The 24,449-nt window shown below is 46.5% G+C and overlaps 1 protein-coding gene and 1 long non-coding RNA gene across 11 annotated transcripts in view; one reads left to right on the top strand and one right to left on the bottom strand.

Annotated features, from left to right (window-relative positions):
• Pknox2 (PBX/knotted 1 homeobox 2) overlaps positions 1–24,449 on the bottom strand; it is a 251,324-nt gene that overhangs the window by 141,858 nt on the left and 85,017 nt on the right. The window lies entirely within an intron of this gene.
• LOC110347415 (uncharacterized) lies at positions 1,601–10,559 on the top strand. Of its 3 annotated transcripts, none has more exons than XR_015448859.1 (3): positions 1,601–1,684; positions 5,823–5,936; positions 10,323–10,559. It is a non-coding gene; the product is annotated as an uncharacterized LOC110347415 (long non-coding RNA). The 3 variants fall into 3 exon arrangements; XR_002392039.2 differs by lacking the exon at positions 10,323–10,559 and adding an exon at positions 8,277–8,324; XR_002392040.2 differs by lacking the exon at positions 10,323–10,559 and adding an exon at positions 7,640–7,860.

The following is a 24,449-nucleotide window of genomic DNA, read 5'->3' as shown; positions in this document are numbered from 1 at the left end:
GAAACATGCATTTACTTCTCATATCACCTGTGCCACTTACAAAGGAGTTTACACCAGGCAGCCTGTTTTCACTCAGATCTAATAAAGGTGTCCTCAAGATATCTTTAAGTTATGGAAAAGCCAGAGAAGACCTATCCCACTGCTCCTGACTAGATGGGCCCATGCCAGTCCTTCCCTGAAAGTCCGATGGAGAAGACCCCAATGCCAGACATGAACTTTTTAGGGTAGACACAGCCTGTCCTTGCCTCAGTACAGATGGACCTCACTATTCCCATCTTTTTCATTTCACAATCAAGATACCCATGGGTGTCTCCCAGATGCCCACAGGTTAAGAGGGGCGGTTATAAGCTGAGCTTCAAGCAGCCCCAAGAGTGTGGGTGCAGGTTCAGGCTGTCACGAGGTGCATATCAAAGCCAGAGTTTAAAAACTGTATTGGGAATAGTGCAATTATCTCGCTTCACCACATTTCTCAGCCCTGACTGAGGTTTAATTAAAGCCAAGTAAAAACACAAAGTCGCCATTTCAGATATCACCCCACTGCATGCTGGTTAAAAAAAAAAAAAAAAAAAAAAAAGGGAAAGAAAGAAGGAAAAAAAAAAATTCTTTATCAGGGACTTAAAATTTTTTCTGTGGGTATCTTCCGGCTCAGTTGGATATTAGTCCTTCGTAACAGTCCCTTTAAAGAAAAAAATATATTTAATATATATGTATAAAATGAGTTAATCCCCCATAATCTCCTTGAGTTGTACCTAAAACACAGTTTCTTGCAGGTGACCTTTTCAGAAGAGGCTGTTGCTATGGCAACTGCATTGTTTGATTCCGTCAAGAGAAAAACGCTGCATGGAAATGTATTTAATTTTGCTTAATTTGATGCTGTATTTAACACTTGCGCAGGCTGAACGGAGAGAAGGGCTGAAAGGCAGGAGCTGGCTCATCAGGCCATGTTCACTAACAGCCAAAGGGCCCCCTAGACACTGTGACTCCCTGAGCAGATACTCCTGGCCTAGGGTGGGGGCCAGCTCTCCCTGGTTCTACTTCCAAGGTGTTTGCCAGTAAGAGATGGGCAGGCTGGGGATTTAGCTCAGTGGTTCTGGCGCCTGGCCTCACAAGCTAGAGGTCCCAAGTTTGATCCCCGGTACAAAAAAAAAAGAGAGAGAGAGAGAGAGAGAGAGATGGGCAAAGCCCCATATCTGAGAATACCTCTTGGGTCAGACATTGCAAAACAAATAAGAAGACAATATAGACCTTTTTCTTTTTTTTTCCCCCGATACTGGGGATTGAACTCAGGATCTTGCACTTGCCAGGTAGGTGTGGTGCCACTGAGCTACATCAGCCCTTGAGCTTTGGACTATGAGTTCACAGACCTAAATAGAACTCTGTGCTGCTGCTCCCAGTCTCAATTTTCTTGTCTGAAATGTGAAGCAATTGAATCCAAAGACTGCTCAAGTCCATTCTATCACTAAACTGGTGAGTCCCCAGGTACAAGTCTGATGTCATCAACTAGGTTTTGACCTTCATGGAGGTGGTGCATGGGTGCAGGATAAGTACTCAATAAATGATTCATTCATTTGCTCACAATGGAGGGCATTCCAAGGAATCCCATGGGGATCCCAGTCTGAGAGGTTTGGGTACAGCCTTACCCATGGCACTTCACCGGCCACTACACCTACTTATTGCTACAGAGGTATGCCTATCACCACAGCTAAGAGCCTAAAGCCAGACTAGCAAGGGCACCTGATCAAGGTGTCACATGGGGTAACAGGGAGGGAAAATCAGGATTTCTAGTGGTCCTTCCAAGCCACAGATCCCTGTTGGGAGCAAGCATGGCGACCACAAGAAGAAAAACAGGCACAGCCAGAGTGTTCTCCCAGGGTGGGCGAACTGACTTCCCCAAGATTCTTGTTCCTTCCAGGTAGCCATAGGCTCAGCAGTGTACACAAACTATACACATACCTCTGTTCTAAATAAAACTTATTAGTTTGATGACCTTAGACAAGTTATCTTATCCCTCTGAGCCTCAGTTTCTTCATCTGAAAAGTGAAAGAGTTGGTTGGGGGCTATCTGAAATGCTTTTCTTTTTGGTACCAGGGATTGAACTCAGGACCTCATGTTTGCCAGGCAGGTGCTTTGCTGCTGAGCTAAATCCCCAGCCGCCTGAAATGCTTTTCTTTCTTTGACATTCTCCAGATGATTCTAACTTTCCATTACATCTGCAAACAGCTAATGTACCTCCAGAGATGGACCACCCATTTCTTTAGTAACCATATCAAACTAACTCCAGCAGGCTATCCTTTCATTTTCCCAGCCTTCAACTGAAGGCCCCACATCCCCTTCATAAGCCAAGACCAGCCATCCCAGTACAGTATTCTCAGTCATGGACTGCTGTGCCTTCACCACTGGTCCCATCAGGCCACTGCTTCTCACTCCCCTGAGCTGTCTTCCAGAGTCTAACCCTCCCAGATTATACACCACAGTATACTCAGCCTCATGCTGTTCCCTACATTCTTGGCCCTCTGGAAATCTTGGTCCTGAGTGTCTCCTTTGCTTTTTGCTTTAAGTGAAATCCAGTTTCCACCACAGGATGTGCCTCCTCAGAAGTCCTTTCTAGTAGAGGCCATCTTCCATATTCCATTTGTGTCAGGGCAGGGATGTAGGTATGTGTCTTCCTTGCTCCCTACTATAGTTTTTGAACTATTTCTCTTTCTTCTTCCAAAGCCCAAGCGCCCTTGAAGCATTTATTGTCAGACCTCATGACCTCTCCTACATTTATAATGATGCTATTTTACCAAACTTCTGGTTGTTCCTCCTCATTTATGGATGACTTTAGCACCAGAATCAGTAATTCCTCCACCATTCTTCCACTAATTCTTCCACCAGGTAGATTTCCAATCTCCTATTTTCTGAACATCACTGCCTTCCTAAGAGCTAGTTTACTTACATCAACACTTTAGCAATTCTCTAACCTCATTTCATGAAAATCACTTTTTTGTTATCCATTTCTGTGGTTCCCTGCATGTGCTCCCTTCCCCTTATTTGGTTCTGACTGCACAATCCAACACTTTAACTGCTCCCTTGCTGGTAACATAACCTTGCAACCCTTCCACTCCCTTAGCCTCACAGAACTCCAGCCGTGGTATCCTACCCATGTATTCAGGACCTGGACCAGAGCAACTGAACACTGCTGGAGAAAAATAACAAAAATTTGCTGACTAGACTCATAACAAATATGACCACAAATCTCACTCAGTCCTGTCAGAAAAACCTACTATACTTCCTTAGAAAAATTCAATTTCCCAATCTCTGGGGAAGCTATCATACTTCCTTTTCTCTGCTCAAGTCCCCAGCACCCTCTCTGCTACCTCATTCTCAGCTGATGACCTTGCAGTATATTTCACAGACAAAATAGATTTCTATGAGATGAGAACTACCTCATCTTCCCATCAATAAGTTCTTTATTGTATCTGTCTCAGAACCAAGATACTCTGGCCATCTCGCCCCCCCCCCCCACTAGAAAAACCATCTCATCTCACAGCTACACTAGAAAAAAAGCCCTGGTTTCTAAGACCATTACCTTCACTGGGCTCTCAACTGTTTTATTTCTTCTTGTACTACCATTTTCTCCCTCTTTACTGGATCCTGTCCTTGGTGTAGAAACAAGCCTCCATACAATCCTCCTTTAAATATGCCCTCTCTTGTTCCTATTTCTTGCTCCATTCTCTACCTCTTTCAGAGCTCTCCTTCCTAGATAGTCTGTTCAAAGGAGCATCTATTCTCACTTTCTCATCTTTCATTCTTCCCTCTACCTATTCTAACCAGGCTTTATTGTCTACCACTCCACTGCCGACCAATTACCAAGATGACTAGTAACTATATTATGCCAAAGCAAACAGCTGATTCTCTGTCCTCATCTTTGCTTCCCAGCAACAACCGGCACAGTCAATTGCTGCTTCTCAAAAACACTTTCTCCTCCAGGTTCTGATACTTCACTCATTTGACTTTTCTCATATTTCACTAGCACTCCTTCTCAGTCTCCCATGTTGGCATATTCTAAAAGTATTTTTCCTTCTTGTATGGTCTCCCCCCACTTCCCTGTGTGATCTTATCTATCCTGTAACTATAAATACCTCCGCATACACTCAGGCCTCTCAGATTGACATCTCTAGGTGTTACTCTTCTCAGATCCACAGACATCTGTATTCAACTGTCTACTCAACATCTTGAGTGTCTCAAAGGCATCCTAGACTTAACATATTCAGAGCAGATTAATTTCCCCCCTCACACCCATACACTCACTCCTGCCAAACCTTCCCCCACCTAAGTAAAAAGTGCACTCTTCACTCAGTTGCTGAAAACCTACAGTCAATCTTGGTTCCTTCCTTTTCCTCACTCCCATGCTATACATCAGGAGCTTCTCCTGCTTCTACTCCCATGGTGAATGGAATGCTACAATGTTGCTCTATCTTCACTGCCATGGCCAGGATCAACCCATGAGAGCCTCCTGTCAGGTCTCCTAGACTCACACAGTAGCCAGAGTGGCTTCTAAAGCACAGTTAGCTCTCCTTGTCTCTCCCTTACAGCTCTCTAATGTCGTCCCACTGCAAGTCGGATCCGGATGCCTACGTGTGGCTTTCTAAGACTGTCTCAGAGGCCTTTTCCTGTCTCCCATCCTCACTTCTTTTCATTCTGCCTCTTGCCTACTAATTCCCAGGCACACTCTGGGCCTCTTCCAGAGACTTTCTCTTGCTCTTCCTTCTGCTTAGATGCTCTTTCCTTCTATCCACACACGGCTGCCACCTTCTTATCCATCAGTTTCAGTCCAAACATCTTATCCTCGGATAGCCTTCCCTCAACACCTTGCCCAGGCACTCTCCCAAGGGACTCTACTTTGTCTTCCTCACCACATATAGCAACACCTAACATTTTCTTTTTTCTATACTTGCTTCCTTGTTTGTTCATTCTCCCATCTCCACTTAGAACATGAAAGCTCTGATGGAAAGGACTTTACCTTGTTTATCTCTGTAACTTGCCCCTATAAGAAAGCCTTGCACACAGTAGGCACTCAGTGTTTGTTGACTGCCTGCCTGAAGGAAGCAATGTGTCACTAGCTGTGCTGCCTTACTTATCTCTATGCCCCACCCAGGCTGGACCTGGCCGATAACCAGTACATAGAAATACACACGGAGGGCCGGGGATTCAGCCCAGTGGTTCTGTCGTCTGCCTTGCAAGCACAAGGACCCGAGTTTGATCCCTGGTACCAAAAAAACAAAAGGAAAAGAAAATACACATGGAGTTGAGCATTTTCTTAGCACCCCTGCTCTGACCTTTCACCTAAAGCAAGAGTTTCTATTTATGCTAAGATCTTTGACAGGTGATTAGTTTAGTCTTCCAAAGGCCTTGAATATTTGGTGAGGAGCCTCACAACTAACAGAGGCGCCAAGGGCCATTACCCACAGAGTCCTGACCAGGGCCGGATCCAGGCCCAGCTCCAGGTCAAGTCCCCTTTGCTGCAGACCACTCTTTGCATCCCCACTGTGCCCTTGTTTGCACATTCTTGCCGACCTTCTCGGCACAATGGTTGCGACACAACTTGCCTGTCCCCTAGTTTATTAAAAAACTGAAAACAAACAAGCAAAAGGCCATGGTTTTATGTCCTGTAGGAGCCGGCAGCACTTCAGTGCACAGGGCCCAGCACACTGAGAGGACAGAGCCCCACAGCGTGTCTTCTCTGTGCTCCCATGAGGGAATAGATGACCTCCATTCCGGGAGGTAGGGTGCCAGGTTTTTGTCTACTGCTGCTAAACATCCACGGTTCTCTTCCCTAGGACCATAGGTCATAGAAGTCTGTGTCTGCAGTGGTATGGAGGGGCCCTGTATCATTCAGCCCTGGGTGAAGCCTGAGTTACATGATCACGGGCAAGGTGCCTGAGCTCTCCAAGGTAAACACTAAAAAAACTGTCACTATTATAAACATTAGAGCCTCTAAAGTCACCTTCATCACTGTTAAAAGGAAGCAGCTCTACATTTGGTCCCACCCTGGTTTAACTCAGAATATCCAAGAATACATTTTCTGCTGGTTCCTGCTCACATGTGAGCAGTCCACATCACAGTCTATGTCACAAATGTGTCTCAGGGAATAGGCTTCCAAAGGGTTTCAGCACAGCTCAACAAGCTACACCTATCTAAGTCTTTGTCAGTGAAGGTAAAATAAAAACTACAGAGCATTACAGCTGAAAGGATCTCTCTTGAAGGCATGTAGTCCAGTCTTTTCAACTTGTTAATAAGCAAACTGTAGCCCACAAAAGTAGGGTTATACCCAAAGTCACACAGTGACAGCTAGATTTGGAAATCAGGCCTTCTAATTTGTAGGAAGGTTCAGGGTCTGTGTTCATGGACCCTTATTTCAAATTTCCCTTCCACTATGGAAAAATACCAGACCATAAGGCATTTTTCACCAAAGTCTCTCTGTCCACCCTAAACTTGAGAAAAATGTTTTCTTTGCATCGATTTTCTCACCACTAGGGAGACAGGTGGTGGAGTGAGTGTCTCCATTAGAGAGAACAATGAAAGCTACACCCTGCCCTGACCCACCTTCCCTTGCCCCCTCCTATTCACAATCCTCCTTTTGCATTCTCCTCTCTACTGTTCTGCCTGCTTGCCTTTTTAGCTGTTTGCTCAGAAAGTGGGCTCTGTTTGCTGAGCTTTTATTCATTTTCATATTACTCGGGATTTTTCAACTGTCCTCCTGGGTTTTTAGGAGAATTTCAAGTGGTTAGAAGCACACTGGGCTGCAAAGATAAACATCTACCCATGACCCTCTGAACCTTGCCTAGAGAATTTGTTCACCTGATCAGCTGCCCTCTTGACCTACACCAGCCACTCTCTCCAGACCTGTCTGCCTCTTGCCCTGAGCTCCCAGGGAGCTGGGTGTGCTTTTGGGCATATGGGCTGCAAGTTTTCTCACATCCAAGAAGGATGTAGCAGGATGGCTTGTACAAGATTTTGAGTGATGGACAGTGACATTTGGAACCTTTGGTTCTGCCTTTAGTTGTAGAATGTCCTCCTTGCAGCCTGACCAGAAAGAGCACATCTAAACAGTGCCTCCATCACCCCTTAAAGCAAAGAACACTGACACGGCGTAGCCAATTCCCGCACTCCTATAAAACAGCTTCCAGAAGGCATTAATTCTGTGCTGCTCCTTTGTTGTACACATCAGGCCCCATGCTGAAGGCACTGGGAATCAGTGAGAACAATAAAGAAGGGGACACACCATAAAGAAGGCCTGTCCCCAAATCTCTTTACTTAACATGATCAAAGTCCATCTCTTTAATGCTCCCTCTAGGTCTAGGAGAGAACGAGGCCTAAAACCCTCTAAACGTTGAGCACAGAGGGCACTGTAAGAAATGAAAAGTCAAAAGACCATGAGATATAAACTCAAGATCTGAGCTTCAGCCTTGGTTGTCCCATGTATCAGTCATGTGACCTTGATAATCTCTTAAACTTTCTGTGTATCAGTCACCTCAACTGTAAAACAGGGAATCATCTCAGGGTTGATATGAGCATCCCCTGAGATGATATGTGTGCAAGTGTTTGGAAACCGGTAAAATGCTTCCTGAATGTCAGTTATCTTTATTTACCCAAGATCAGATACTCTGTCAGTGGATTTATCACCTAAGAATCCAGGATCAGTCACAACAGACCTTCGGAAAAGCACCTGGAAGCTTTCTTCACACTCATACTCCACTGCTCTTGAAGGCCAGGAGGCACCACCGTTACTAGCACTTCTCTTTTGAAATATTCTTCCCTCCAAGCCTCCATGCAATTTGTATCAAATGTTCTAGTAGAGTAGGCAAGAGACCTAGGTTATTGGATATTTGTCAAATTCAATAAAAGGCACGGAGTAGCTCTAGGCTCCTTGTGTTCTCTGGTTTGTTACTGTAGCACTTATTGGCCATGGCCTTGCCACTTCAGGCACTGGACATTAGGAAAACAAGGGCAAGTTTTATTAACTGAACCAAGGGATCTAGTAGTGCATCTGTCTCAGAGAGTGGGCAGAAGCATCTTCCCCATTAGAAAGTCAGGCTCCTTCATGGAGTCCTGTCATTTCTGGCCACTGTGGGCTGATCAGAGCCAGGGAAAGGCTTTGGGCTAATAGCTGGAGCAAGGTTCACAGAGGACTTGTGGGATTTTCTTGTTGTTGTTGTTTCCTTGAAAAAGTTGTCAATTTTTGACAAGGGAAGGTATGCTATCCTTCCCTTAACTCTGCTATTTCACAACAGGATGCACATTGAAGGACTAAGTCAAACTGAAATCAGAGCCTCTGGAAGGTAGGGACTGAATCTTCTCTGAAACCCAAGTGCTCAGCAGAGTGTTCTGAGATACAATGTCTGCATGGTCAGTGTTGAACGAATGATTTAAGACTGCAGTGTGGCAACAATATGCACACTGGCTTGGAGAGAGGTGGGGGCTGAGAAGCAACTCAGGTGCAAATATGGAACAAGGACCATTTACAAAGGAAGAACATGATATACTGTGTCCAGGCAGCACTCAGCTTTGGTGAAGTCTGGAAAGAGACTCTGAGTGTCTGATTGGAAAAAGGGTACAAATGGGAACTTGGTCTTAGAAGTAAGACCCTAAAAACAGGGCAAAATGGCTAAGTTGCACTTGTAGGAAGGTTTGAGGACTATCCTACAGCCCCCTTTCCTATTAATGCAACCACTAATGCTGATATGTCAATTTTGTTGGATTAAGAACTACCTAGCAGATTAGTAAAGGATGCTCCTGGGTGTGTCTGGGTGGGTCATGGACATGTGACCTTGGGTACTATACTTGGTGCCTTGCTCATTCTTTGGTGCTAGTCCCCTGCTCTGCTTCCCAGCCACCATGAACTCAGCAGCTTTGCTTTGCTACACTCTTCCACCATGATATTTCTGCCTTGGATCCATCAACCATAGACTGCATCCCTTGAACTGTGATCCAAATTAAAATTCTCCTTTAAGGTCTTGGTGTTGAGTATTGGTCTCAATGACAGGAAAGCTGACTGATACACTAATAAAGGAGGCCAGAATGTATACTAGGTCATGGGTAACACCAGGCCTATGGCTCTCCTTATAGAGAGTAAAGGATGGTAAGGCCAGGAAACTAAGAAGTTATTCAAACTCTCTTGTTCTGAATCCCTTGACAGGTTCACCAGCCACCTTGAAAGATACAGAAATTGAATTACAGGGTTATTTCTGCAGAAGCTTCTGTGTTATTTCCAAGGCAGCCAATGTCCAGGCTTATTGGTCCCAGACAAACAAGAGCCCCTTGATACACCTGGAAGTCTCTCAGATCAGACAGCAGTTTCCTGAATTAGAGTGATCTAGGAGCCCAATGTGGGGAAAAGAGTAGGGTGCCAGTTATAATTTCCATGTTTTTTCTCACCATCCTATTTTGGAAGACACAAAATGCAGAAAGTATGGATGCCTCTCTGGAAAGGTGGGCTGGGAGCTGGGTGCAATTTGTTTTCATTTTCTCCTCAGTTAATTTACGAACTGAGGAGGGCACACTGGCCTTCCAGAGTGGCAAACTGCTAACTGAAAAAAATGACAATTTTTTTCCAGGGCATTAGTTGTACCCTCATTATTCTGTACCTTACGATGGAATTGACAAGAGTCTAGCCCACAAATGAATGGGAGATTTTTAGCTTGGGAACACACACTGAGTAATGCCAGGGATGGGGACCGTAACAGAAGATATTTGATAGAAGGAAAGGCTAACAAATGCCACATTAAAGCTGAAACGAAAGCCTCCAAGGCTTTAGCTCAAAGTCTGGCTCTAGAAGTGACACATGCTCAAGTATGTCATGGCAGGATCCCAAAGGAGCTCCTCCCCTAACTGAAGAGGGACGACCATCCAAGAGTGCAGGAGAGAAGAATGCTGATGCATCATGTAGTTTTCAAACTCCCTTCCAGAAGAGAGTGGGAAGTGGTAGTTGCAGTCTTATTTACAAAACAAGCTAAGCTCACGGGAATTCATAAATCCAGGAGCACCAAGTTACTAGAAATTAGCCTTGAGTCTTTAAAACCTGGGGCGTGGAGATGTTCTGAAACACAGATTCCTTATACTAGCCAGAAAGTTCATTTAACAGAGAAAGGGAATGAGCAGAGGCAATGGCAGAATATTCAGAAGCTGGATAGTCTTATCTCCATCCTCTATCTTCTTTAGTGCAGTATCTCCAGTACCCACCTAAATGCATAGCACATATAGAACATTCATTAAATATTTGCTGAATGACACACCCATGAAACCCAACATCTAGGAACCTATTTCTACTATGCCCCAAGGCAGGAGAACTCATCAGACTTCCGACAATGACCATCATCACCACCCCCATGAAGATGTAACAAATACCCTGCATCTGAATGTCCCAGTAGCCTTTTGAATGAATACTACCAAATGCACTTGAAGGGACATGGAACACCCCTACCCTCATTCCACTGAAGAGAGTGAGTTTTCCTGTCTTGTTTCCAAATTCACTCCCAGCCCCACACTGGACAGTAAATGCCATCTGCTGCCATCAACCAAACTCATGAAAATAATAAACAATGAGGGCCAAGGAGGCTTCAGTATAGGAGACTCTTCCATACCTCTGCAAGTTTTAGCAGTCAGACTGGATTCCCCAGCCCTGGCATTAATTGTAGCCTGTGTGCTATGATTGGAATTAAATGACATGCCAAATTAAATAGTTATTTTTTCTAATAAATATTTTGCATAGGATGTGTTTATAATGGCATTAATTATTTATGCTGCCATATAGAGAAAGCATAAATATAAAGAGAGAGAGAGAGAATCAGATGTTTCCTTTAGGAGAAATAAAATGAAAATTTCCATCAGGCTGATGAATACCTGCATTCTGACTTTGGGGCTGGGCCTGGGGGAGGCAGAGAGACAGGGACATCTTGATAACAAATCTGACAAGCGTTATGGAAGCTTTTGAGGGAGGAATATGTTAAAAATGAAAGTGAGTACAGAAAGTTTAAATATTTAATACCTGCATTAATTCTAATTCACACTTTCTTTATTTTTCAGATTAAAAATTTACGAGAATCCCGTCTCTTTCATCCTCCTCCTCCCATAGGGCATTTGGCGGTCACTGGGCCAGGGACCACCTCTGGCAACATCTAGGTCATAAAGGGCCCCAAACAGTAGCGCCTGCCCCACCTCCACCCAAGTGGCACCCTCCCTGAAACTGGCACTTTCCCCAATGCCTATCTCAAGGCCATTCTTGTTGGGTTTCTGGCACCAGAATGACTGATGGGACTAGAGCCCATTTCCTGGCTTCTTTAGCCCACCCTAGAGAAGGCCATGGAATTCCCAGAGATGACCCAGCCAAGTGGTGGTTTAACCTAGCTGGGCATGGTGGTGCATACCTGTACCTCCCAGCACTCTGGGAGGCTGAGGCAGGAAGACTGCAAGTTTAAGCCCAGCCTGGGCAATTTAGTGAGATCCTGTCTCAAAATTTAAAAAAAAAAAAAAAAGTTTAAAAGAGCTGAGGGCAATGTGAGGGCACTGAGCTCAATCTCCAGTACCACAAAAAAAGAAAAAAACCTGCTTGGTCAAGTCCAGAGCTCATGAGTATAGGCAGAATACACACTGAACTAATATTTCTTCAAATCAAAGGGTTTCTGTAACAACAGTCCCAGGCCCCTCTGCCCTCAGGTGCTTTTATTCTAAAGCCACCAAATCAGCTTTATGGGCTTTCAGTAATGTCATAACTTCCATACCAATCCCAGCTCCCAGCTTTGGCCCCTGTCCCCACTCCAGCATTAAGCAAGTGAGCAAACTGCCATGTAATAGCAACGAAATGTACATCTGCATTTCTTTACAAACCACTTTTCCTCACCACACTGGACCCTAGAGTCCTGTGAAATGGTCAAGGAACTGTTACCAGCCTTCATTTTGCATATGAGAAAACTCAGACGGTCATGTGACTCACCTGAGGTCTTCCTATTTCAAATTAGAATTTTTTACACTGTCATAATGCAGTTCCTACAACATATAATTCCCAAAACACTGGGCATAAGAGGAGAAGGGGAACTGGGCTCACAGATGCTTTTTAAGCATGTTCCCTAACTACTGTCTGCATGCAGGGACCCACACAGGGGCTGCCATGGCTGCCATGTCCTTGCTTCTGTCTTCCCTCTGAGACCCTCTGTGACCCTCAGGCCAGATGCCCTCAGAGGAGCATTGTTGACAGTTGTTTCCAAGATCTAACATCTCTGCAACCGCCCTGGCTTTAAACTGTCAGATACCAATGTGGCCTTTTCTCCCTACTCTCTCTCACAACACCTCCCACCCTAAATCACTTACCACAAATTCTTGCACAAAACACCTTCATAAATTGTGCTGATTAGGTCCTTGTTCTAATCAGGCCCCTGATCACAACAATTCCCTGCCCCCAACCCACTCTTCCTTCAGAGTACTGATATCCACAAAGTGCCTATAAATCAGCCGAGAACACACAGGGGGGAGAAAGAGAGAGGAGAGAGGAGGGAGGAGGGAGGAGGGAGGAGGGGGGGGGGAGAGAAACAGAGACAGAGAGACAGGGACAGAGACACTCCTTCCAACAGAGCTCTGGGCAGGAAATCTCACTGATGGTGGGAATCTGAGCTATAGATCTGGTGCTAGGAGATGTTTGGTGTTGTTTGTTGTCTTTACTCTTAGGTGAATGCTAGAGTAAGGTCATCCCTCTCAAAGTGATGAGCAGAGCTAGGTATCATCCCAGCTCAGTGTCTAGAAAACAGAATACCTCTAAGCAGCATCTTCTTTCTCTCACTCACACAGTTTAAACAGCCTCCTGCTGAAAGGGTGGGGAAGAGGACCCAACCAGGCAGAGGGCATGCCTGGATGAGGTCAAAAGGACCAGCTTTGGTGATCATTCCTCTCCTGCCAAGCCACCAGGTCAAGCACATCCTTCTTGACCTTTCCATTTGCACCTGACAAGAGCACTGTCCAGGACAGGAGTTAGATCCACATGGGTGCTGGAGCATGCACATATCACATAGAGATAAGTTTGGTAGCCTAGTTGTTCAAGCTTCAACAAACAAGTCTACCTGGCCTCCCCAGCCTCACTGGTTGTGACATTTTAAGATGATGGAGAGAGGAAAGGAGGTAGCAGAAGAAGAGAAGATGATTTAGATAAATGAAGGTGCTGCATTCACCTGCTCTGTGCTGCAGCTGATGATGGTAACAGACTCAGGGAGAACAATCTCACTGCTGACATCTTGCAGGGATAAAATCCCTTCCTCCCTAGGGCTTTAAATGGCCTCTCTCTCACCTACATAAAAAAATCAAAAGGGAGACAGGATGCTTGCAGAAGGATCATTCTCAAGACCCTAGCACAGTGCATAGCATATTATAGACATTCTTAGATTTTCTCTTCCTTTCCCTCTGTTCTTTCCTTGTTTCTCTGTGCTCAATAGAATAGCTTTAAAACGTAGGTCAGAGATAGGAAGAAAGCCATGAGTTCTGTCCCGGAGCCCAGACCTCTTGTGTAGATTGGCTCTGCTGTGTAGGGAAAGAGGTGCAGGGATGGTGATTCAGCATGCTGTGGCCCACACACAGGGTGAGAGGTGCTTGATGGCAGAGTCCAGGGCCTGAGTGATCAGGAAAGAGAAAGTACAGCATCCACACAATGCATGTGCCAATTCCCAGCCTCACAGACGATGCCATGAGAAGCCTCTCAGCACAGTTATCCTCATGCACAGTGTCGCTTTCTGCAGCTTCAGTTACCCTACTGCTTTGGTCTCAAAATAGTACATGGAAAATTCCAGAAATCAACAATTCATAAGTTTTAAATTACATTCTGTTCTGAGTTGCATGACAAAGTTTTGTGCTATCTCACTCTATCCCTCCCAGGTCATTAATTGTCCCTTTGTCTAGGGTATCCATGCTATATATGCTACCTGCCCATTAGGCACTTAGTAGCTATCTTGGTTTTCATATCAACTGCTGCAGTATCAAGTGCTTATGTTCAAGTAATCCTTTTTTTACTTACTATTAGTTCCAAAGTGCAATAGTAGCGATGTTGGCAGTTTCATTACAGTATATCGTTACAATTGTTCCATTTTATTATTGTTACTAATCTCTTAATGTGCCTAATTTATAAATTAAACCATCACAGATATGCATGTATAAGAGAAAACATAGTAAATACAGGGCTTGGTACTAGCCATGGTTTCCAACATCCATTTTAAGTCTTTCAGCATAGCCCCCAAGCATGAGGAAGGGGCTACTACAAGGAGAAAATGCTCTCTTTTGCTGGGAGAAGAGCTCTTTCTAAACTAAAATGGGATCATTTAAATTCATACGCCTACTATTATTTTTTAAAATCTATTTTAAAAGAACTAATACCCCCTTCCCACCTCCACATTCCACATACCACTCCTCCAACCTCTCCCTTTCAAGTGTTTTACTTGCTTGGGGGAGAGTGAAATAAGACTTGCTAAGTGCTAAAAGACAGTAAGACAAATACCCACCTCAGAGGTATCTTCCTGGAAATGAAGTAAAGGAAGAGCAAAGTGACAGACTTTGAATGAGTGTCTTGACTTTCTAGCTTCTGAAACAGGAGCATTCCTACCTCATGGGGAGTTTAATTCTCTTCAGCACACACTCAGAGCTCTTCGAGCTTGCCAGCCATTGTCACATATATCTCATCATTCAATTCTGCCAAGACCCCGTGAGAAAGGAACTACTCGTACCTTCAGAGAAATGAGCTTATGACAGTACAGAAGGGTGAAGTGACACACCTGAGGCCAGAGACTGAGGCATCTATGGAGCTGGACAGAGTGTCTCCAGGGCTGACACTCTTGCCACCATACCACAGGTGTCTCCTGACAGGATCATGGATGCACAAGGCCTTTGGAAAGTTTAAGGGCTGGAGAGTGTGAGGAGCTATTTTGCTGACAGTTTGTATGGTGGAGAGAAGTACTTTTCCCTTTTATGCCCTCCGTTCAGGATTCTCTGAGTAGACACTTCTCAGCCAGAATGTTCTCTTCACTTGGCACTGCCCCACCTTGGAAGCAGAAAAGCCATAGATGATCCATAAACCTACAAGGACATTTGGGGTGAGGAATGGGGCTGTGAGGAACATGGATGGGCAGGGCAGAGAAGAGCTTTGGAATCTTTTGTAGAAGCTGGTGTTTGCCAAGGGTGGGTTTGTTCATAGGTTTTGAATAAAATTGCCACAGTTACCTGTGTTGAGGAAGCCAAAGGTGGAACTGAGTTTTCTTTAGTGCTGTACTTCTTAAAGTGTTGAGAGATTATAATGAGCCCTGTAGCCTTCAAGTACACATCTCTACAGCATTTCCAAGATCTCTTGGCTTCGTAACCCTTTCTTTACCCAAAGGACACCTTTCTACTGCAGAGCCCAAATTAGAAAGTGCTAATTTAGAGCAGCCCTGCCATTTCACAGGTGGGGTCAGAGGAGGAGGGGAACCCAGGCAGCTTCTAAAATTGACCACCTTCTTGGGTCTTCCCCCCTGCCCCTGGTGTGTCCCTGGGGCACTGAGAATTAATCCACACTTGTTTCCAGGGCTTAGAGAAATTGTGTATGGCTGCAGCTGTGGTGCATAGAAGAAAAGTCATCTGTCCCCTCATTTTAAGGGAGTGAGGATGGCAAATTTGGTAGGGGGTGTAGAAGGAAGAACTATGCCCCTCGAAAGTGAAGAACCATTTAAGAGATTAGAAGATAAAGGCAGCTGGACAGACCCCCCTCCCCAAGAAAACTCTAGTCCTTCCAGGTCTTAGCAGGGACCACTCAGGTGGCTTCTCAGGAAACTGAGTTTACATTTGGCCCTGCAGTTATTAGGCATACTCAGAGACAGTGTCCCTGACCTCAGTTTCCTCTTTTGCTAATGAGTCCTTTCCACAGGAGCCAAAGCTGCATTCCAAGGGACCTGGGGCATGAGACCTGACACCAGCCACAGCTTCCTGGAGACACAAAGTGCATGCCCATGGGTGGGAACAGGTCATGATGCCCCCACTCCCTGCCCTTAGGCTTCCATTTTCCACTGGGCATCTGCTTTATGCAGAAAATGGACCAAAGTTTTTTGTAGCTACTGGATTGAATCTTTACCTCTTTTCCTAACAGTATCGAGGATGCTCAGATCAGGGAGTTTATTACTATGGTAACCCTTTCCCACCTGTAAAAAATGGGGAGACAGCTATCCCCAGCTTCCTCTGAGGTCACTAGGGGTGGGGCCATTCAGATGGTCCTGGAATGGCACAGAGGTGGAAGCCAGGGAAAGCCCCTCTACCCCTCACGATCATATACCATTCTGGGACTTTCTCCTCCCAGCTCGGAGCCAAGCCAAGCAGCTGTTGTCTAGATCCAGACAAAGACCTGCAACTAGGCCGAACTGGGCGGGGACGGGGACGGGGCGCAGCACGGCCAGGGCCAACCTGCTCAGAAGAGAGGAAGAGAGTCTGCAGTCTGGTCCTCTGATGCAACTCTTCCTCGGAGACTAGACTGAGATAGCTACCTTCTGTGGGGCCCATTCCGCCCTCGGCGCCCTCTCCCCCTCCCGCGCTGCTCCTCAGCCACATGCCCTTGGGCTGAGCTAAGTCCAGAACCCGACTGAGTAGGGGAATTGTTCTGAGAAAGTGGCCCGTTGGCTGGTTGCTATGGAAACCGACATACCACAGCGCTGACCCCGGAGAGGTTTAGCACGCTCCCCCAGCAGGGATGCCAGCAGCTGGACTGCAGCTGTTACAGCCTAAGTGGGGGCTGGAGCCGCCGCCAGCAGTCCCCGCTGTTTGCCTAAACTAGGCGCGCAGCAGAGCTGCTCCATGTGCTCTCCCTCCTCCAGCCGGGAAAGCAGCGCCCGCTGCCCTGGCAGGATGGGGGTGGGGTGCGGAGCCGCCTCGACTTTCCCAAGAGCAGGTCTCCTTCACGAAGCACAGCACATCCTTCAAGAGCTAGCGACGTCCTTCTCATTTTATTTCTGGGGAAACGGAGGCCCGAGGAGGAGGAGGATCTGGGTCCTCACCGTAAGGCAGAGCTTGCCACCAAGCCACCAGCCCGCGGAGCCAACTCGCATCACTCCCGGACACCACCAAGGAAGGGAGGGCACATCAATGAAGGAATAAAAGTAGCACCGGAAAGCGGATCGCAGAAGTGGAATGAGGAACACACAGAGAAGAGAAAGGGGGTGTGAGTTTGCAAGGGGGGGGTGGGGCAGGGAGAGGAGAGAGAGGTAAGGAGGTGTGCCCAGTGGAGGGGGAATGGCCAAGACGCCCCTCCCCTAGCTAGGTCCAGGCCTCAGGTTGCAACAGAGAGGGAGGCGAGATGGTGGGAGGGGCAGAGGTGGAGGGCAGGGAAGTGGGTTCAGGGAGGCTCCTCCTGCTATCCCATCTCCTTGGAGAAAGCAAACACACCAGACTGCCTCTCCGCCGCCGCGGGGCAAAGCTTCGGACTCAGGCTGGACTAATCTGAGTGGGGATGTTAAACAAACACCTCCTCAGCCAGAGGGGTGAGATAACTTTCCCTCCCTGGGCGGCCTATCAGCCAGCCATCCTCCTGCACTGCGACCAGAACACAGCCTCCTTTCAATCCCTGGTGTCTCCCTAGGTCTGTTCTGACCCGCATCAGGGCCCCTGGCTCCCACAGCGGGAGGGAAGATGCCGCAGAAAGTCCTCCAGGGTCTTCTCCATCTCCTCCCTCTGTGAGGGGGCCCTCAACCCCCTCTCCTCCTCATCTAGGACTGGGTCTAACATCAAAGGCCTCTCTGAGCAAGTGGCCCAGCTTTCCTCCAGAAGGCGATTCTCTGGCTGTTCAAATGAACGAACGCCCTTTTAAGCTCTCTTCTCCTCTAGCCACCCTAAACCAGTTGCTTGCAGGTGACTTGGGGGCTGCCTGTGTCTCTTGCTTTCCTGAGCCAGGGAGGAAGTTGTGTTCCTTAAGAAGGCTCTGCTCCAAGGATACAGGGGCTCGGGATCAGCTCAGGAATGTGCCCACACGACTACACTACCTGGTTGATGACCTGGCTCTGCAATGGGCAGGAAGATTGCTTTTGCACTTATATCACCTTTTTAACTTTTTGATCAAAATCTGGTATCATGAGTTATTTGTATTATATTTTTCAGATCCAACAAGGACAGCATTGGAGTTGATATCCTACTCCTCTGGCCACCTTTCTGTCCTTTGAACGTGACCATCTGGTCAGTTGTGGGCACCGTGTTTCCATTTGGGGCAGAGATGAGCTAGTTGAGAGGCTCGCTGGTGCCCCCACCTCTGCCCAGTGAGGTCATCGGAGGCATTTGTTGAGCAAATGACACCCAACCCCACCTCCAGGCACTGTGAGTCTGGTGGTAGTTGGTGAGGGGTCACATGGAAGAAACCTTGGACAAGGATCCCTGATCCAAAGTGGTTTGCAGTCTTAAAGGAATACGGGACTCAGCAGCTGAGTACTCTAAAGTTGATAGGATAGCAGTCAGGCACTGCACCATCCCAGAAAAGAGATGCTTTGTCCATTTTGTAAGGCAAAGTCAAGTGCCCTCTAGACTTTAAGCAAAGGGTGGAGGTGATGGTGAAACCAGATCTGTGAGACCATCCCAAGGGCAAACTCTAGGCAGAGCTTCCCTTCTGTTGCCTCCTCCTTGCAAAAACAGATCCACAAATATTCAACTCTAGGAAGCAGCAACATCCCATCCTGACACCAAGCATCATTGTGCTCTTCATTAGCCTCCCAAGATGAGAAATGAGCCAAGACCATGGACCAAATCACTCTGGGACTTGGTTGAATCCCACCAGATGACCAGCATTTAGTTTCTAAATCCCTTCTACAATCACTATTTCATTTAAATCCCTGCCACCTCCTGTGCTGTCCTGCACCACAGGTGGTGATTTTTATTCCCATGTGACAGGGAGGAGAAAGTGGCCTCTGGGAAGTGAGACCACAACAGTGGAAATTAGTCAAGCCTGATAGAACCTATGCTCCTTCTGTGGGCCAGCACCCTTCCTCTTCAGCACAAGGACATTCAGTTAATTTCTCCTGTCCTCAGAGATTCTAGCACATATGCAAACATCTCTTGTATGGCAAGAAGACATAAAGTTGTCCTGAGGTCTACTGCAAGATGTGTCCAGCCGTGTTTGTGTGTGGAGGGAAGGCAGAGGGGGAGTTGTAGCAAGAGCCTACATGAGTCATTAGTTATGGGGGAAGGGATCACCCTCAAGTGCTGAGCTGTCATTTTGAGAATACCAAAAGCAACTGGACCACTTTTTGGTTGAAATTAACATCTAAAACATCCCCAAGATCCCTAACCTATGTGAGTAGCAAATACCTTTCTAAGTTTAAAAAAATGGGAGGGGGCATGTTGGGAGAGGTCAGATTGGGTCGGACAGTGGGCAGAGACCAGGCTGTGTGCTGAGAAGCAGGGTTCAGTGGTGAATGACATGAGCCGGAGAGCTCCCAGCCAGGCTCCCCAGAGCAAAGGCCTGTGGGCACCCCAGCACTCTGAGAGGGGGAAATGTAAAGGATGCCCTTTTGCTGGAGGCAAACAGTAAAGAGTGAAGCCGAATTCCATAGGGCCAGGCTCTGTGCAGGAGTAGGGACAAGAGGCCTGGTCTGTTCAGAGGGCTGGGGTTCTAATGTGCTGGGGCAGGAGGTCCAGGACACAGAGGGGGACTTGTGGAACCCAAGGAAAAGAGACCAAACTCTTGGCATATGTGGAATGATTTTAGAATGAGAGCTACAAGCTAGAAGCAAAAAGGTTATTTTATTGGTCATTTATTACAGAATTTTAAAAACTGGGCTGGCAGAAAATTAGGGCCAATTTATATATGTCCTTAGGTATGTCTCGCACCTACAAGATTGTAGGTGTCCCCAAATGTTCTTTGAATGAAGAAAAGTATTCTCTCATTTTAGAGATAAGCAGAATTAAAAGTTCTATAACTGATACATGTAATGATGTGCTAAGACCTCAAGACATCGACAAACCTCCCAAATCACACAAGAGAAAACTCTCCTGGACTGACAAACTGCTTTTCAGTGTTGAGTTTGAAAATGGTGCTGTGTATGTGGCGGCTCCTTGTGCATCAGAACTCAATCTGGTTCTAATCGATCAATCTGTACCAAGATCCTACTTTATGCCCGACACTGTACAAAAATACTTCCCTTCCTCTTCCACTGCAGACCACAATGAAGTACGGTTTGCTACCTTCAAGGTTCCTGCTATTGCTCCTATTGCAGCTGAGGCTGACGTCACAGCAGGAGATCCGCAGGGACCAAGGCCAGGCACATGCTCCCTGCATTGCCTGGGGTCCCAAGCAACTTCTGGCTTGGTTAGAGGAACTGATGAACCCCTCCTGCTCATCCTTCCATCCCTGGCAATCCAGTGGCAGAAGGGGAGGGGTGGGGAGCCTGCCACAGTGCCTCTCTCCCCTGCCATTTCCTCTGCAGCTCCCTCACCGGCCCTGTTTTTCAGACCTCTAGTAATAAAAACAAGCCAATAAAATGAACATGAAAATATATTCATTAGGATTTATAATGCTCATTAAAACTGCCTGTGTACGAAAGCATGACTTAGCTTCATATAAGTGGGAAAAAAATGCAAATTATACTGCATGCAAAGAAGATATTTCCCTAATCGTCCAATCAAATGCCAGCCCAATTATCTGTGGCCAACCCAATGGGTTAAAATTATACTCTCTTTCCTTGGACACAGTGAGGTGCCTGAAAGTGTTTCATTTTAATAAAAATGAAATCTGGACCCTGCAGAAAACCAGCTTCACTAATGACGTGTTTACACAGAGAAAGACAATTTCTAGTTAATGGTGATTACTACCGAGAACAAATTAAACTTCCCAGAGTATATGGGTTAGAGATAATGGGAAAGGGGGGAAAAAGTTATGGTTTTAGTGTGTGAGTGGTGGCATGGGGGACAGGGTGACACAGAGAAAGAAGCTAAAGGAAGTCCAGGAGGAAGTTGTGGCTGCAGAGATGTTGGGATGGGTGTGGCTGAGCTATAGTGTCTTCACTGGTTGTGCTGTATCTGAGCTTCCAAAATCCCACGGTCAGCCACCTTTGGCTGGAACGAGGCTGGATTCTTTCTTCAGGCTCTTGAATCTGCCACTCTGTCCTTCTTGGGAAGGCCAGTAACTAATTCCAACCATTAACAGCCATCAGGAGCATATGGAAAGTTCATTCTACTCAATTCCACTGGTTTATTGAGGAGGCTAGAGGTAGGACTGGGCTCCAGAGCTGTCATGCAAAGCCAAGTGAGTGAGCAGGCAAAGCCAAATGGGCAACGAGGAAGCAAAATGGACAGGAGACAGAGTGATGGAATAATGATTGCAATGATACTAGCCAAGAGCACTTTACCTACTGCTATGGTTTAAGGATGGCCCCCAAAGGTCCATGTGCTGGGAGTTTGGACTCCACTGTAATGGTGTTGAGAAATTGTGGCACTAAGAGGTGGGGCCTAGTTGAAGGTGGTTAGGTCATTGCTCTCTATAACAGGAAAGTGAATTTATATAAAGAGCAAGCCTAGCACCTGGATCTCTCTTGCTTCCTATCCTACTATTGTGATGTCATCTGCCATGAGGTCCTCACCAGAGCTGAGCAGATACCAGTACTATGAATGTGAATCTCAGAAACTGTGAGCTGAATAAACCTCTTTTCTTTATAAAATACTCAGCCTCAGGTGTTTTGTTATAGCAACAGAAAACAGACTAATGCACTGCCCTTTACTAAGTCCTTACCAGGTGGCAGGCACCATTCTAAAACATTACCCCCTTTTATTCTCACCCATGGGATGCTAGTATCCCATCACATTCTTCCTCTTTTTTACATCAAGAAAACTGAAGCTGAGAAAAGTTACATAACTGCTCAATGTCAGAAACCTAGTAAGTGAAGGAATTTGGTTTCAAACTGAGATCTGTCTGATTCCAAAACCTATCCTCCTAAGTCTCCAGTTCACTGCCCAGCCCATGAATTCAACTGCCTCTCCAGTAGTTGGCCACTGGAAGACATGAAGATGTGTTTTCAACAGCGTCTCAACAAATACCATATCCTTTCTGCTCCCTGTTTCTCCTCTCCCCCTCCTCCACAGCCAGGTGAGCCAGGGGCAAGGAGGAGAGATGGGAACCAGGATTCCTCTAGTGCTGAGTTTTAATGCATGTTCTTTTGTAAACAAGAGCAATCATTTGTGAACAGGCTCAGATGCAAACAGTCCCCAAATCAGGAATTCCAGCTCAGAGGCACAGATTAATACAGCTTTGGGGAAGATTTAATAATAGTGAAATTAAAATTGTAACTGAAGCATAATGAAGAATGTGGTACAAACAGGCACTGCGAAAAAAAACACACCAAAAAAAAAAAACAAAAACCTGCACAGATTATCCTCTATGGAATGGTGACTGGTTGAGAGCAACAGTAAACAATGCACAGAAATGCAACTTAATTATCTCCCAATTCTTAACATTCTAGCAAAGCCACACAGAAAGCTTTGATGTTGGCAGCTAAAGTAGCAGCAGCAGCAGCAGCAGCAGCAGCAGCCTGTCTCTTCCTTGCTCTTGGAGGAAGATCATTACTAAGAAATCTGCAACCACGACAACAACTGAGCTAGAGAAAAGCAGCAGGATTGATTAGCTGAGAAATTAGGAAGTGGCCAACTCCCTGGGAATAAAGCACCTCTGGGGGCTACCAAATTAGAGAGGTGGTGAACAAAAAGGGAGCTCTGAGGGCCAGGAGCCCAAGGCTGAGAATGTGCCCAGGGGAGGCTCAGCTGACCACCAGTCCCCAGAGCTAGTTGGAAAGGCCTCCCAGGAGAACCTGGGCCTGCCAATCACAGCACTAGCTTACCAGCACCAGGAGCTTTCTGGATGGAATCTGAGTACTTCTCCCACCCCAAACACATACAGACACACAGACACACAGACACACACACACACACACATACACACACACACAGTAAGTGCCACCTGGACACACAGACACACAGACACACAGACACACACACACACACACACACACACACATACACACACACAGTAAGTGCCACCTGGTTGGGGCTGTCTCTGCTTGTTCCTGTTATGCTTGGTGCAGTGGGCAAGAAACCCAGAGGAAGGTGTATGCTTGATTCTAAGTCCTAGGTCTTTTTAAGGATGCTTCTGACAGACCTCCGAAGAGACGCAGTCAGCAGATGCCAGATTCAGAAGTCCAGTCCCTGAAGCTCCAGGGCCTGCATATCCCTCCCCAGTCCCCTCTCTCCTCCTCCTCCTCCTCCCCCTCCTCCTACTGAATGTGGCACCCCAGCCACACGTCAATTTCCTTCTTCTCTGAGGCTCCCCTTTACTCTTTTTGAGTTCATATTCTCAGGACTAGATGGATTTTCATGGCTGGTTGGCTGGTTGAGTGCAGGCCTGCCTGGAGACAGGGGGATGAACAAGATGACCTCTTAGGGTCCCAGGCATACCCATAAATTTGAGAAGCAAGAATTGTAGATCATGTGGTCTCTATATCCAAGTTTATCCAAGTTTCCTCAGGGCTTCACCTTCGTATCTCTGCTTGGTCCATCCCTTAGGCAGGCCTCTGGTTATTTATTTGGGCCTTGAAGTGCAACCAAAATCAAGTCCAGTTGCTCCTGAATTATGAGGTGATCTAGAAGACGCCAGCCACTTGTAATGGGATCCTGGGGTGCCAGTCCTGGGGGCCACCTGTTGATGGGGGGGCAGAGTCACAGAAGTTCAAAGGACATCTTTGATTTCTGGAAGAAACAACCAATTACACAGGTGTCCATGTTGTTGGGGTGGCGGGGTGGGGGCAGTTATCAGTACCATTGCCTGTGATGGGAGATGTGGCTTTTCCCTGCACATAGATAGGGATGCTGCTGCAGTTTCCCTGCTGCTGCCGTTGCCGTGGAATGAATGTGTCCCCAGTTACTCAGTGCTGGATGCTTCATCACAGTCATTGAGCCTGGAGACTCATCCTTCCATATTTCTGGGGAGGGTAGGTTGCCCCTTTCACAGAAGGGAAAACTCAGCTCAAGGAGCATCAGGGGAATAGTCTTAGTCTTTGTATATTTTCTTTACGCCTGATTCCAGATTTTAATGGAGGGAGGCCACTGAGCCCTCCAAGGGGATACTGGTGAAAACTGAGATGGCACTGAGATGCTTTACTCCTAGCTGTGAGTAGGGGCTTGGCAGAGCAGGAACAATCTAAGTACTGGTAACACTTGTTGGGAATACTGAGATATAGAGACCCTGGACTGTTAGTGCTGAGCAGAAGCTAACCGAAATTCTGCTTCATTTGGCAGGGCAGTTTCCGGAAGTCAATATAACCTGTCCCCTTTTAGAATGCCATACCCAACCACCCACCCTCTTACTCTCCAGCACTTATCTCCTTCTATCTGAAAATGTCTAGTGTAATTTTATTACTGATTGTCCACCCCCACACCCCACCCTTGCCACT

This window comes from Heterocephalus glaber, unplaced genomic scaffold, assembly GCF_053883595.1.
Source record: "Heterocephalus glaber isolate CG9 unplaced genomic scaffold, H.glaber_assembly_v1.0 deba00000006, whole genome shotgun sequence".
Lineage (NCBI taxonomy): Eukaryota > Metazoa > Chordata > Mammalia > Rodentia > Bathyergidae > Heterocephalus > Heterocephalus glaber.
The sequence above is the reverse complement of the archived record's forward strand: the minus strand, read 5'-3'. Positions and strand labels throughout refer to the sequence as shown.